Raw genomic sequence first — 12,622 nt, 5'->3', positions numbered from 1 at the left:
AATTTTCTTTATTTATTTATCTATTTTAAAAAAATCTTTTCTCATTTTACATGCCAATTCTAGTTCCCACTCCTTCCCCTCCTCCTGCTCCTCCTACCTTTCCCCCATCCACTCCTCATGGAAGGTAAGGCTTCCCATGGAGAGTCAACAAAGTCTAGCACATTTCAAAGCCAGCTTTAATCCTGAATTTTACTGCAACTACAAAAACACCATTGGCATTATATGTCTGTAGAAAACCACAGAAACAAACATTTGGAAAGATTTATGAAATTTTATCCTGTTAGATATGTGATATGACAATAGGCCAATTTACTCTTTTCTTGAGACATTTTTTTCTGGATGACTTGTCGTTTTTCTTCAGATCTCTCATTATTCCAGTAGTCTTCATATTCCTTAGCTGGATACCTTTATTTCTCTGAAAATACAGAAACACAGTTCTTCACCAACCCTAATTTTGGGGAACATTCTCTTTATATCTGATAAAGTGAAAACTGTTTCATAGTTTTCTAGGTAGGTTAAACTACCAACCTAGTTTAGGTAGTAGATTAAATCTAGGTAGGAAGATTAAACATCCATGCTGTTTTATGAAATATCATCTCTTCTAATTATGAGGTATCTCTTGTTCCAGTCAAATATTCATCAATTTTGATGGTATCCATAGCCTTTCTTCTCCTGTGGAAACAAAAGCAAAACCCCTTCCCCAATATGACATATGTCCTGGTTTCCATTCTGAGGCCAGTATATTTGTAAAGTATATTGGCTGATTTAATTCAGAAGTTTTTACTACTATCTCTCATACACATATCTAAAATGCATAAGTAATGGGAAATTAAAACTTAAACCATGTTATTAATCTATTTTGTTATCTACCAACATGAGATTCCTTCAAATAAGTTCCCTTGTATGATTCTTCACTCATTAACTCCATTCCTATTCATTCGCAGGTGTCTGAGCCATTTCTAGGACTTGGAACATTCAAACACAGCAAGGGCATTCTGCCCTCCCAAAGCCCTAGCTGCAATTGACCAGAATGTAGAGAGATAGTCGGGAAGTGAATTCAGGGGTTGAATGGAACCACAGAGGGAAAAAAGAAAATAATGATAAAGGAGGGATAGAGATATGGTCCAGTGTATAAAAGCACATGCTACTCTTCCAGAGGACCTGAGTTGAGTTCTAAGCACCTATGTGAAGAGGCCTCACAAGGTTACCTAAGTCCAGCTTCCAGAAGACTCCACAATGTCCCTAGGCATCAACTAGCCAAATGGGAATCTTCTTCTGAGTCTCATTATGAAGAACCCAGCTGCTCCAATGCCCAGGCCCTTAGCCAGCTCTTCTGACGGGCGTATGCGACTTTACAGGAAAATCAGGGAGCCTAAAAAGAGGACCAGAAGACACAGGTTCTCCTTCTGGCTCCAGGTCCTTTGGGATTAAGTCTAGCAAATTCTCTCCTGTAGTCAAGTAGTAACAGATGGTGCTAATCTGGACAGCTGTCCTGTCCCAGTGTCAGGGACATGTTTGTATTTGAGACTACCTTATCGCCATGGCAAAATACATTAACAATGTGTGTTATTACTGGAAAGAGATACAGAAAACATACTGTGTACATCTGTCTCCCAGGTCATGGTGACAGACAATCTGTATGTGTACAACCACGTATCTAGTGTCTGCACCCTCAGAGCCTCCTCATGTGTATATGTAGCAGGATCAGCTGTTTTTCACAGATGTTATTCTTGGCCATTGAAAGCTTGGGAATATGGCTGTTTTATGAGGTGAAAACAAATGGAGAGTTCAGTTTGACTCTAAAACACTTCTGGATAATTCAATTAAATCCCAGGACTCCAAAGATCATATACTGGACAAAAAAATCCTGTGTTTTCTGGCATGCTGATATTACTACTCCAGAAAGGTGAAGGGAAGGGATTTGCTTTGAACCTTGCAAAAGATTCTGCAATTAACATAGGGTTCTGCTCAGGGAGTCACTGGTTTTAAACAAGTTTAGCATCTGTCTCTCATAAAACTTCATTGTACTCTTTAGAGAAGCAATGGGGATTGGCCTTAAATCCTGGGTATTAGTAACAATAATATCATATGGAGAAAGTAAGGATCCTAAAATTTTAATCCAGATCTGTCAAACACACATGCTTCTTCGATTCATAGTTCTAGCAAGTTCTTGTTCATGACACTCTAACAGTCATATCTGCCTCTGAAAACATCCACCCGGGAGTGCTGGAGAGCAGGCTCAGTAATTAAGAGCTCTGATTTTCTTGTAGAGAATCCAAGTTCTGTTTTTAGCACACCCATGACATCTCATAACCTATCTGTAATGCCACTTCCAGGATATCCAATGCACTCTTCTGGCTTCTGTGAGCACTGGGCATACTTGTGGTACACAGATATACATGCAGTAAAAATAACTTCATACACATGAAAAGAAAGAAAGAAAAGAAAAGAGGAAAAAGGAAGGAGGGAAGGGAAGAAGGAAGGAAGGAAGGAAGGAAGGAAGGAAGGAAGGAAGGAAACAGCAACCTGCATTTCAGAAAATACCTAGTTATGGCCTTTAACTGTACAAAACAAAGTATGGCAGGCCAAGACAATGGTTCTGTTTCAAACTCACCTTTAAGCTATTATCTTTCCTCTCCAAGATCATTCTGTGACTCATTCTTTGAATTTGGGCATCCATGCCTCATTTCAGTCACCATCAAACACCTGACAAGATTGGTACATATTATGATCCAGTCTGCTCATTTATCTGAATGACAGAACTACTTCTGGTTTTATTTGTGATATTTCTGTGCACACATGTCCTGAGGACTGATTTGTAGGTACTTCTCAGGGAAGTTAAATAAGAAATATTATTCTGTCCTATCTGAAGAACTTCTTTAAATTTCATTGTCTTGGAGGGCACTGGACCAGGCCCAGCAGTGGATATCAGTACAGCAAGAGGGACACAGCACTCTTTAGTAGAAGGTATGCAGTGTGTCAGTGATATCCAGAAGAGACAATAGGTATCTGACTCCAAATCCTGAGTCTGTATCATCAAGTTCTGCATCTCATCTCACACGTAACAAAAATTGTTTCTCCCACACAACACAGGAGAGCCACCATCTCTGAACACTCAACATCGTGCATCTGCCTGTGATTCTTCCTTGGCCTAGCGCTCTAAGGACTTGGAGTGTGGGTGAAAGTTAGAAAAACCAACACTAGTTGAAAGGGGCCTTTGCAAGGGTCAGAAATACCACAGCAGGCCATCTTCTCTCTGATGTCTACAAAATACTGTTGCCTGAGGCCACCATCATAAGCTATGACCAGCATTGAGCTAGAATGCCTTGGGGGACATCTCCTTTATAGTGAGGCTCAGGGTGATGAAGACAGGGGAAATCTCAGACTCAGGCTCAGTGCTCACATGAGAGTCCAGTGGGATTCTCTTGTGTGTTGTGCCAGTGATGGATCAAGGACTATGTATGCTATATGAATACTTTTCTAATAATCTGCACATCAGCTGTGGGTGGTACATGCACAACTAAGGTAATAGAACAGATACTAGAGCGTTCTAAACAACAATATTTTCCCTTTTCTTTGCAGGTATCACTTGTGGCTTTATTAAGTTTGCTCCAGAGGGTTCAGATGATCTGATCATATCCCTCTCAGACAACTATTTTTATCCAGAGTCAAGCCTCCACCTCTTTTACAATAATGCCACTCACCCACCTGCACAGCACTCTTGACTTATCAGTGGACAGCCCAAAATTTCATGCTAAGAGTTTTTTATCCCCAACATCATTACCAGTACTTGAAAATCCTATATCTCCCTTATCTAGAATTCAGCCGTTGGCATCAGTAGAACCAAAGTGAAGAAAATTTACAGATCTTGGGAAGTGGATCCCTGAAATGACAACACTGAGCTTTGAGTGAAGCCTTGGTTTTATGATGTAGGATTCCTCTCTGAATGCTATGAATATGTTTTACTATCATTGGTTAAAAGAAGAAGCTTCTTTGGCCTATTGCAGGGCAGAACATTTCAAGGCAGGAAATCTGAGCAGAGATAGAGGAAGAAAGAGAGTGGAGTCAAGGAGAGACCATGTAGCTGTCAAAGGAGAAAAATGCCAGAAACTTACTGGTAGGTCACAAACTCTTGCCAATACACAGATTAATAGAAATGATTTAATTTAACGTATAAGAATGAATTAGAAATGTGCCTGAGCCATTAGCCAAATGAGGTTATAAATAATGTAGTTTCTGTATGATTCTTTGAAACTGAACGACTGCAGGCAGAACAGAAACTTCCATTTACAGCTTTATGAATACATACAGAAATTAATTCTCAGCCCGTGTCATGGTCACAAGCAAATTCCAATCCTCTTGTGAGATTCCAGTTATGATTCTCCCTTCCCTCCTGACATCTCTTATTTCTTTTGGCTCACCTTGGACTGCTATTGAAACATCAATTGGGAGGCTTTCTCAAAGGAGGGAGAAATGTCCCAGACTTAGAGACTTTACTTAAGGATAAGTAGATTTTTCTTTCTATCACTAACTCATGCATTCTTTTACCCCCACTTGATAACACGATCTCTATGACCCAGAAAGAACACGCAGAACTTGGGGTCATGTTCCTTTATCCCAAATGCTTCCAGATCCTGTCTTTCACAGATGGCAATTAACTTCTGCTCTGATTCCAATGGAACCAGAAGAGGCAGGTGATGAATGTGCCTGGGAGGCCTGTTCTGTGTCAGAATGAAACTTAAGTTTTGATGATGCTGTTTCATTAACTCTTCACAAATTCTGTAGAGGAGATCTCAGACAAAAGAGTTGGCAAATGAGTTTAGGGGTGTTGGTGGCACACACCTTTAATCCCAGCACTCGGGAGGCAGAGGCAGGCAGATCTCTGTGAGTTCGAGGCCAGCCTGGTCTACAAGAGCTAGTTCCAGGACAGGAACAAAAAAAAAGCTGCAGAGAAACCATGTCAAAAATCAAAAAATAAGAAAGAAAATGAGTTTATAAAAACAACACACCTAAGGAACAAGCTGGTATATCTATTCTAATATGTAACAAAATAGACTTAAATAAAATTAAATCAAAGATATGGAAAAAGACATTTCATATTCATCAAAGAACAAACCACACAGTCTCAACAAAGAAAGAATTACAGATCTGTTTCCTTCAGAAACACATATGTAAAATTAACCAATAAAAACTCACAAACAGAATCCAAATACACATCAAAAGATGATCCTATATGATCTAGTGGGATTAATTCCAGAGAATCTAAAATGGTTCAACATAAGAAAATCTGTCAATGTAACCCACCATATAATGAAACTAAAAGTATGAAACGCTCTGTGAAAATCTCATTTGATGCTGAAAGGCCTTTGCAAATATAACAGTCCTTCATGATAAATGTATTGGAGAGAATACGGATATAAGGGAAATACCTAAACATAGTAAAGGCAGTATACAGGAAACTAATAGCCAACATCAAATTAAATGAAAAGAACCTAAAAACACTTCCAATAAAATCATGAACAAGACAAGGCTGTCAACTCTCTCTGTATCTTTCTAAGAAAGTACTTGAAGTTTTAGATTGAGCAACAAGACAATTGAAAGATATCAAGGGGATAAACCAGAAAAGAAGAACTCAAAGTATCCTATTGGCAGATGATATTATTGTTTACATAACCAAGGCCCAAGATTCTACCAGGGCACCCCTAGAGCTGATATACACCTACAGGGAAGTGGATGATTACAAAAGTAACTAAAAAAATCTGTAGCCCTCCTTCACACAAATGATAATGGGCTAAGAAAAAAATCAGGGCTAAAACCCCCTTCACAGTACCCACAAAAAATAGAAAATATCATAGTGTGCCTCTAACCAAGTATGGTAGTTTGAAATAAAATGGCATCCAGGAGGAGTGATACTCTTAGGAGGTGTGGCCCTGTTGGAAGAAGTGTATCACTGTAGGAGTGGGTATTGAGGTATTTTGTGCTAAATCTTTGCTTTTATGACATACAGACCATTTCCTGTTGCCTAGAATATGTACGACTCTCTGCTATAAGCCCACAGGACTTTATAGTGAAAGTACAGCTTAAAAATCTCTAGACTAACTCATGGAAGGAATCCAGTAAGGAAACCCATTTGTAGAGCTTCAGGAATACCTGACTTTTGAATACCTGTCACTGTCATTTATGAAATTACCCTTGTAAAATCATAGTGTACCCCCCTTTCCATAGAGGGTTTCATTCCAAAAATCCTCAGCAATGTAATTAATCATTCATTGAGCATAACTTTTTATGTACTGGTAGCTGGATGAACTTTTCTCACACTGTAGAGTCTTGGAGTAAAAGTATTCACCCAATCAAAGAAACCTTTGTTCTCATAGTCAAATCTATATAAAAATAGTTACCCACAATTATCCTTTATTGCAGGACATCTGACAAGGAGAGTAGTTTTGCAAATAGACCACATGAAAACCTCAAAAGACAGGCACTGATTAGAAGACAGCATGGCTGCCCTTATTGATAAGCAGGCCTGGGCAGCCCTGAATTCTCTAGCAGCTGACTCAGGAGAATTAACCTATTGACCTTTGTTCTACCCTATAAGCTATTAATATTCTGTACTGATATTCACCTCAGTTTCATTTGACACAAGATATTAATCTAAGAAATTAACTGTTTGTGCCTTTACCCCTAGAAATATAGGGAAAAAGCTTGGATCACTAAGCCAGCCCCAGAAAAAGAAATTCCTTTTCACATGGCAACCAACAGGCACCTTGCCACTTAACCAGGGTCTAAAAAGGACAGTCTCTGGATTCTACATACCTTCAGCTTTCACCTTGACCTAGTGCAAAGAAATTCCCTTTAATTCAGCTAGCAAAAATTCCAATGCAAATCAAGCATCATAGCTTTATTCCCATGATTCATGTTGGTTGCCATAGTTACCATAAAGTTGTTTCCTGAGCTGCAGCAGAAGGAAGCAGAAGAACTCAGAAAGTGCAATGGCACTGCCAAGTATTCATCTCTCGTTTTACTGCATTTATTAATTACAAACTTCTAGCTTAACTAGTTACACTTAGGAAACGTAGTTAGTAAATGAAATCCCTCATTTTTCCTCTTCGTAGAATTCTTGACTGATTTAAAGTCCCAATCCTTAATTAATTCTCGCAGTAACTACAGGGGAGCTTCAGTCATGTCTCCTCTGAGACATAGTAAGCTAACAGGCACCCACTTTGTCAGATTTATCTGTCTTCCTGGAATGTGAAATCCATGATTGGTATCATTGCTATTGACTAAATGATTGCTAATTGTGTCTGTCCATGTATATAAACTGAAAACCTTGAGGGGAATGGGAACTCTTTATTGAAGAATAAACAGATATGAGGAGGAAACATGTTTGAGCTGATTTGTTCAACCTCAGACCCCTTCTAGCCAGTTTTGCTTGGTGTAAGTATCCTGTTCTGAAACCTGAGGGGAGGTAAGACCTTAAGTAATAATGGAGAGGATGAGTTCACTGGTCTTGCTCTGTAGTCAGATCGATGACTATCTTAAATGTCACCATAGAATCTTCATCCAGAAACTGATGGAGACAGAAACAGAGACCTACTGCAGGAAGCTTGCCTGCTGGCTGCGTAATGAAGCTGATGCAGGTAGGGAATGGCCTTGGGGTTGTGTCCAGCAACCAAGGGCCTATAGAATGGGGTACCGAGCTGACTAACTGATCACTCAGCTCTTGGACCATTGTGTGTAGTTGCAGCCTGTGCTCCAAAGTTTCTCTGAGATCTCAGGGTATAGGTAACACATACATTTCTAATCTTGTTCAAGGTATAATACCTATACAACTCAATTAATAATGTAACACAAATTTCTAGTCCTTGAAACTTATTATTACCAACTGGTTAGGATAATAAGGAGATGTGGGTTAGTAGTTAATCACCTAGTATAATCAAAATTGTCACATTAGGTATGTTTTCAAGGTCAAACAAAGATATATTTTAGATAGATATATCATCTTCAAACACTTCAGATATATACAGAATATGGCATTTAAAATGTTTTAATAACGCATTGTTTCATTTTTATGACAATGAGACAAGTCTCCTTTTGGCAGCACCAATTATTTCAGAGAATTTGATGGGCATTGAAGAAACTTGTGACTAGGATAGCAATTTGGGCAAAGAAATTGCTCTTGCCTTGATTGCTTAATGGTATAATCTATGAACTGGATTTGTAAGACCTACAGAAAAGTGACTGCTATACTTTCCAAAAGACAAAACGGTCCCTCAGGGTTCGTGATTCACAGAAAAAAAAACTGCCAGACATTCTGCAGGATGAAAGCAGCGGATGAACTTTGTCAGTACAAGGAAGAACAGAACTTCAAATTTCCTGCTTCTCTGAAAAGTCTCCCGGATATTATGGGCCTATAGACTGAAGATGGATGCCCCAACATTACACAAAACTTTGGGTGACTGTCCAGGCAGCAAGATAGCTCTGGTTTTTCTAGAACTTTGAAAGTTGCTTACAATGCACTTCTTATTTATGCACATAATATTGTTTCCTTCTTGGGTCTCTGAGGGATTTGAAGATTATATAATTATAGTTCTCCTTGTTTACCTGGCAGAGAAACCAAGTTATGATAGAAAGTGAATTAGGTACAAGACTTTGGACTCAAAAAAATCATATAGATATGGAGTATTTCTCTGAATTTGTCAAGTGCAAATGGACTAGATATTGTTGACATATTTATTTCCTGTATATAATGCATATAGTCACTGTGCTTATTGTATATAGATTTTTTATATTGGTTATAGCATTCTTTTTGTTTTAGACAGAAAGGGAAAATGTACTGGCATTTCATTCATGTTTTAAAAAGTAAAGCTTCCCATCTCCCCTTACCCCCATCCCACCCCACCCCCAAGATCCTAATTTTCTCCCCGGCAATTTGGTCTACTTCCCTTAGCCAAGAGGATAACTATATGTTTTTCCTTGGGTTCACCTTCTTACTTAGCTTCTTTAGGTTCACCTATTGTAGACTCTGTGGCCCTTATTTATGGCTAGAAACCAATTATGAGCGAGTACATCACATGTTCATCTTTTTGGGTCTGGGACACCTCACTCAGGATAGTGTTTTCTATTTCCATCCATTTGCATGCAAAATTCGAGAAATCATTGTTTTTTACCGCAGCGTAGTAATCTAGCGTGTATATATTCCATACTTTCTTCATCCATTCTTCCATTGAAGGGCATCTAGGAGGGGGGACTTGGGGAATCAGGAGAATTGGGATAAAGGAAAGGTGGATAGGGGAGCACGGAACCACAATTCTTAGTTAAGGGAGCCACTTTAGGGTGGGCAAGAGACTTGACACTAGAGGGGCTCCCAAGTGCCCAAGATGAGGTTCCCAGTTAGTTCCTTGGGCAGCTAAGGATTGGGAATCTGTAATGACCCTATCCTAGAGCAATACTGACGAATATCTTGCATATCATCATAGAACCTTCATCTGGTGATGGATAGAAATAGAGACAGAGACCCACACATAAGCACTGGACTGAACTCCCAAGGTCCCAATGAGGAGCAGAAGGAGGGAGAATGTGAGCAAAGAAGTCGGGACCACGAGGCGTGCACCCACCCACTGAGACAGTGGAGCTGATCTACTGGGAGCTCACCAAGGCCAGCTGGACTGTGACTGAAAAAGCATGGGATAAAACCGGACTCTCTGAACATGGCGAACAATGAGGGCTGATTAGACACCAAGGACAATGGCACGGGGTTTTGATCCTACTTAATGAGCTGGCTTTGTGGAAGCCTAGCCAGTTTGGATGTTCACCTTCCTAGATATGGACGGATGGGGGAGGACCTAGGACTTACCACAGGGCAGGGAACCTGGACTGCTCTGTGGACTGGAGAGGGAGGGGGAGAGGAGTGGGGGGAGGGGGAGAAGGGTGTGAGGAGGGGGAGGGAAATGGGAGGCTGGGAGGAGGTGGAAACTTGTTTTTTGTTTATCTTTTTTTTCTTCTTTTCTTAATAAAAAAAATCAAAAAAAAATAAAATAAAAAATAAAGTAGAAAAAAAAAAGTAAAGCTTGCCCAAGGATCCACACTGGGCAGCATTACAAACAAGGCAGCAATGACAAAAATCTTTAACCCCAGTAGCCACAATAGCTTGCCATAGAAACCAGGCAGTAGTGCTGCATACTCTTAATCCCAGAACTAGAGGGATTATAAAATGTGAGAGACAGCTCTTAGGCTCGGTCTCATTCTGAGATTCCTGAGGGCAAGATTGCCGTTTGGAACTGAGATAGAGATAAAAGCCAGTGGCTGGGTACTTTGCATTTCTGACATTCATGTTGAACCATAGTTTCTGTCTCTGAGATTTTATTAATCATGCTTCAGGGAGGAGAGGAAGGAGAGGAAACTGTGGTCAGGATGCAAAAACAAACAAACAACAAATAACAGAGTCTCTACCAAATCAAGTCAGGCTGTATATTTCTGTGAGTGATTGTCCTAATTGATATAGGAGGCACAAACCACTGAAACAACATCATTCATAGGCAAAAGGTCCTTGGTTGTAAAAGAAATGAGCTAAGCATGTCCAGAGTGTGAGCCAGTGAATGAGCCAGCAAGCAACATGTATTCTGCCTTGACTTCCTTTAGTGATAAAATATAAAACAACTCCAACAGGGAAATGGACTTTTCTCTCTCCTAAAATGCTCTTTTTCTGGGTGTTTTTATCACCCCAAGAGAAAGAACCATAGAACAGTGTATAGGGAAGAAACGACTATTTGAATCAAAGTGATTTGTACTCAAGAGCAAACCGCCTCGGCACCCTCTGGGCAAGAAGGTAAATTTAGAAAGAGATGGTAGGATTTAGACAACATTGATTGGCCAGAAAGTGCAGGTGCAGCCCCCTACAAAAGTGTCCTCTCCTTTTTTTTTAACCAGATGGGAATTCTCTGTGTAACACCAAATGTTTTGGAACTTGTTCCATAACCAGGCTAGCTGGAAGATATTCTCCTGTCTCTGCTTCCTTATTGATGATAGGATTAAAGGCATTCACTGTCCTGCACAACTGTGTCCTATCCTTCTAACCTCAAAAGAAGTATCCTAGGACTTTCCTTCAAAATTTCCTGAGCACAAGGCTCCTCCTGAGAATGCCCATCCTCTGGATTCACACTACTTCCAACGTTAGTTCTGGTCTTACCAGAGCAAATCTGAAACCCTGTCTAGACCCATCCTACAGAAGAAGAAATTAAAAGTCCTGAACAGCACAGTGATTGGAGTGATGTTCCCTGCACACTACCTGTGCGGAACATATCAGGGAAGTTCTTATTTGGTTCTTTGACCATGTTTGCTGTAGCTCTAGACATGAAATTACAGATCTTCCAGTGATCTTCAGGGGATGTTAGTGGGGCATATTCTCAACGCTCTGAGGATATTTTCCCTGAGCAGACTGACTTCCATCTCTGTCCCTGCTAACCTTGAACTCCCTCCCTAGACCATTTTCTGACCGACTGTATCATTCCTTTGTCTGAGAACACCTTTCTGCATGGGTACTGTGAATGTCTCCTCCCTCCTGTCCTCTCTCATAGAGGAAGACTTGATTACAACCAAGGAATCACCTGGGAAAAAGCAAAGGTGACCCAGGAAAATCAGAGAGGACACGCGCAAATCCGACACATAATGGAAAAATGTTGTCTTGAAACATAGAATGAAGGATCCCATAGTCCTTTCAAAGACACACAGGTCACCTCATGCCCAACATTGAGCACATGAAATTCCTCACACAACTGTCCATGGGCCTCTCTTCTAGATCATTAATTTGACTGGTGACATTAGTGATAAAGGATTGATCTTTATCCCTAGTAATCATTCAGCCTGCCTCTTTCCAGCCGTCAGAGACATTTCTGTCAACTACTTGCGAGAATTAAGAAAATACCATCTTCCCAGAGCATTGAGAACACAGGGTAGGCTGGGTACTCAGCTTGGTCTCTGTATCATGTGGACACATAGACAAGATGGAAGCTCCCTCTTTGGTGCTGACAGACCCTAGGCAAGGACACAGCAGGTGTCAGCCCTGGGATGAGTCATTGTTCTCTGAGGGCGTGGGGATGCTTATCACCTTGTTGCTCAATATGTTCCTTGGAGAAGAAGCATAAAGGGAAGTTGAGTGAGATGCAGGGCAACACTGAGAGTGGACGGGATTGAGCATTGATTTGGACTCGAACCCCACCACTCATATCCCATTGGATCCTGTAACAGTCTCCTGTCTGAGAAGAACCTCAGAGCAGAAGGAGGAAGAACAGCACAGCCTGAGTTCTGTTTTGGAGCTGAGATTTTTTCCCCTCAGAGGGAGAACAACGAGTAAGAACATTGATGGAGTTCTCTGTGCTTGTCTACAAGAGGTGTACCCTCTGGCAGGGGCTTCTGCTCACAGGTAATGGTACCTACTCTCTGACTCTGTTGGAAGGGGAACTTAGAAGCAGGCTGGAGTCTCCTAAAGAAACCAAGATGTTAAGAGGAGAGTCGGTTACTGTGTGCGCTCATGGAGCAGAAGGTACAGTGAGGGGCAGAGGCTCACCATCCAGAAGCTCTCAGAGGATAGGAGGTGATTATGGCAAGAGAAAAGCCTGAAGCACTT

This window comes from Microtus oregoni, unplaced genomic scaffold, assembly GCF_018167655.1.
Source record: "Microtus oregoni isolate MIOR12 unplaced genomic scaffold, Mior012 000006F_ref0000085, whole genome shotgun sequence".
In the NCBI taxonomy this organism is placed as follows: domain Eukaryota; kingdom Metazoa; phylum Chordata; class Mammalia; order Rodentia; family Cricetidae; genus Microtus; species Microtus oregoni.
Note: the sequence above shows the minus strand (reverse complement) of the source record.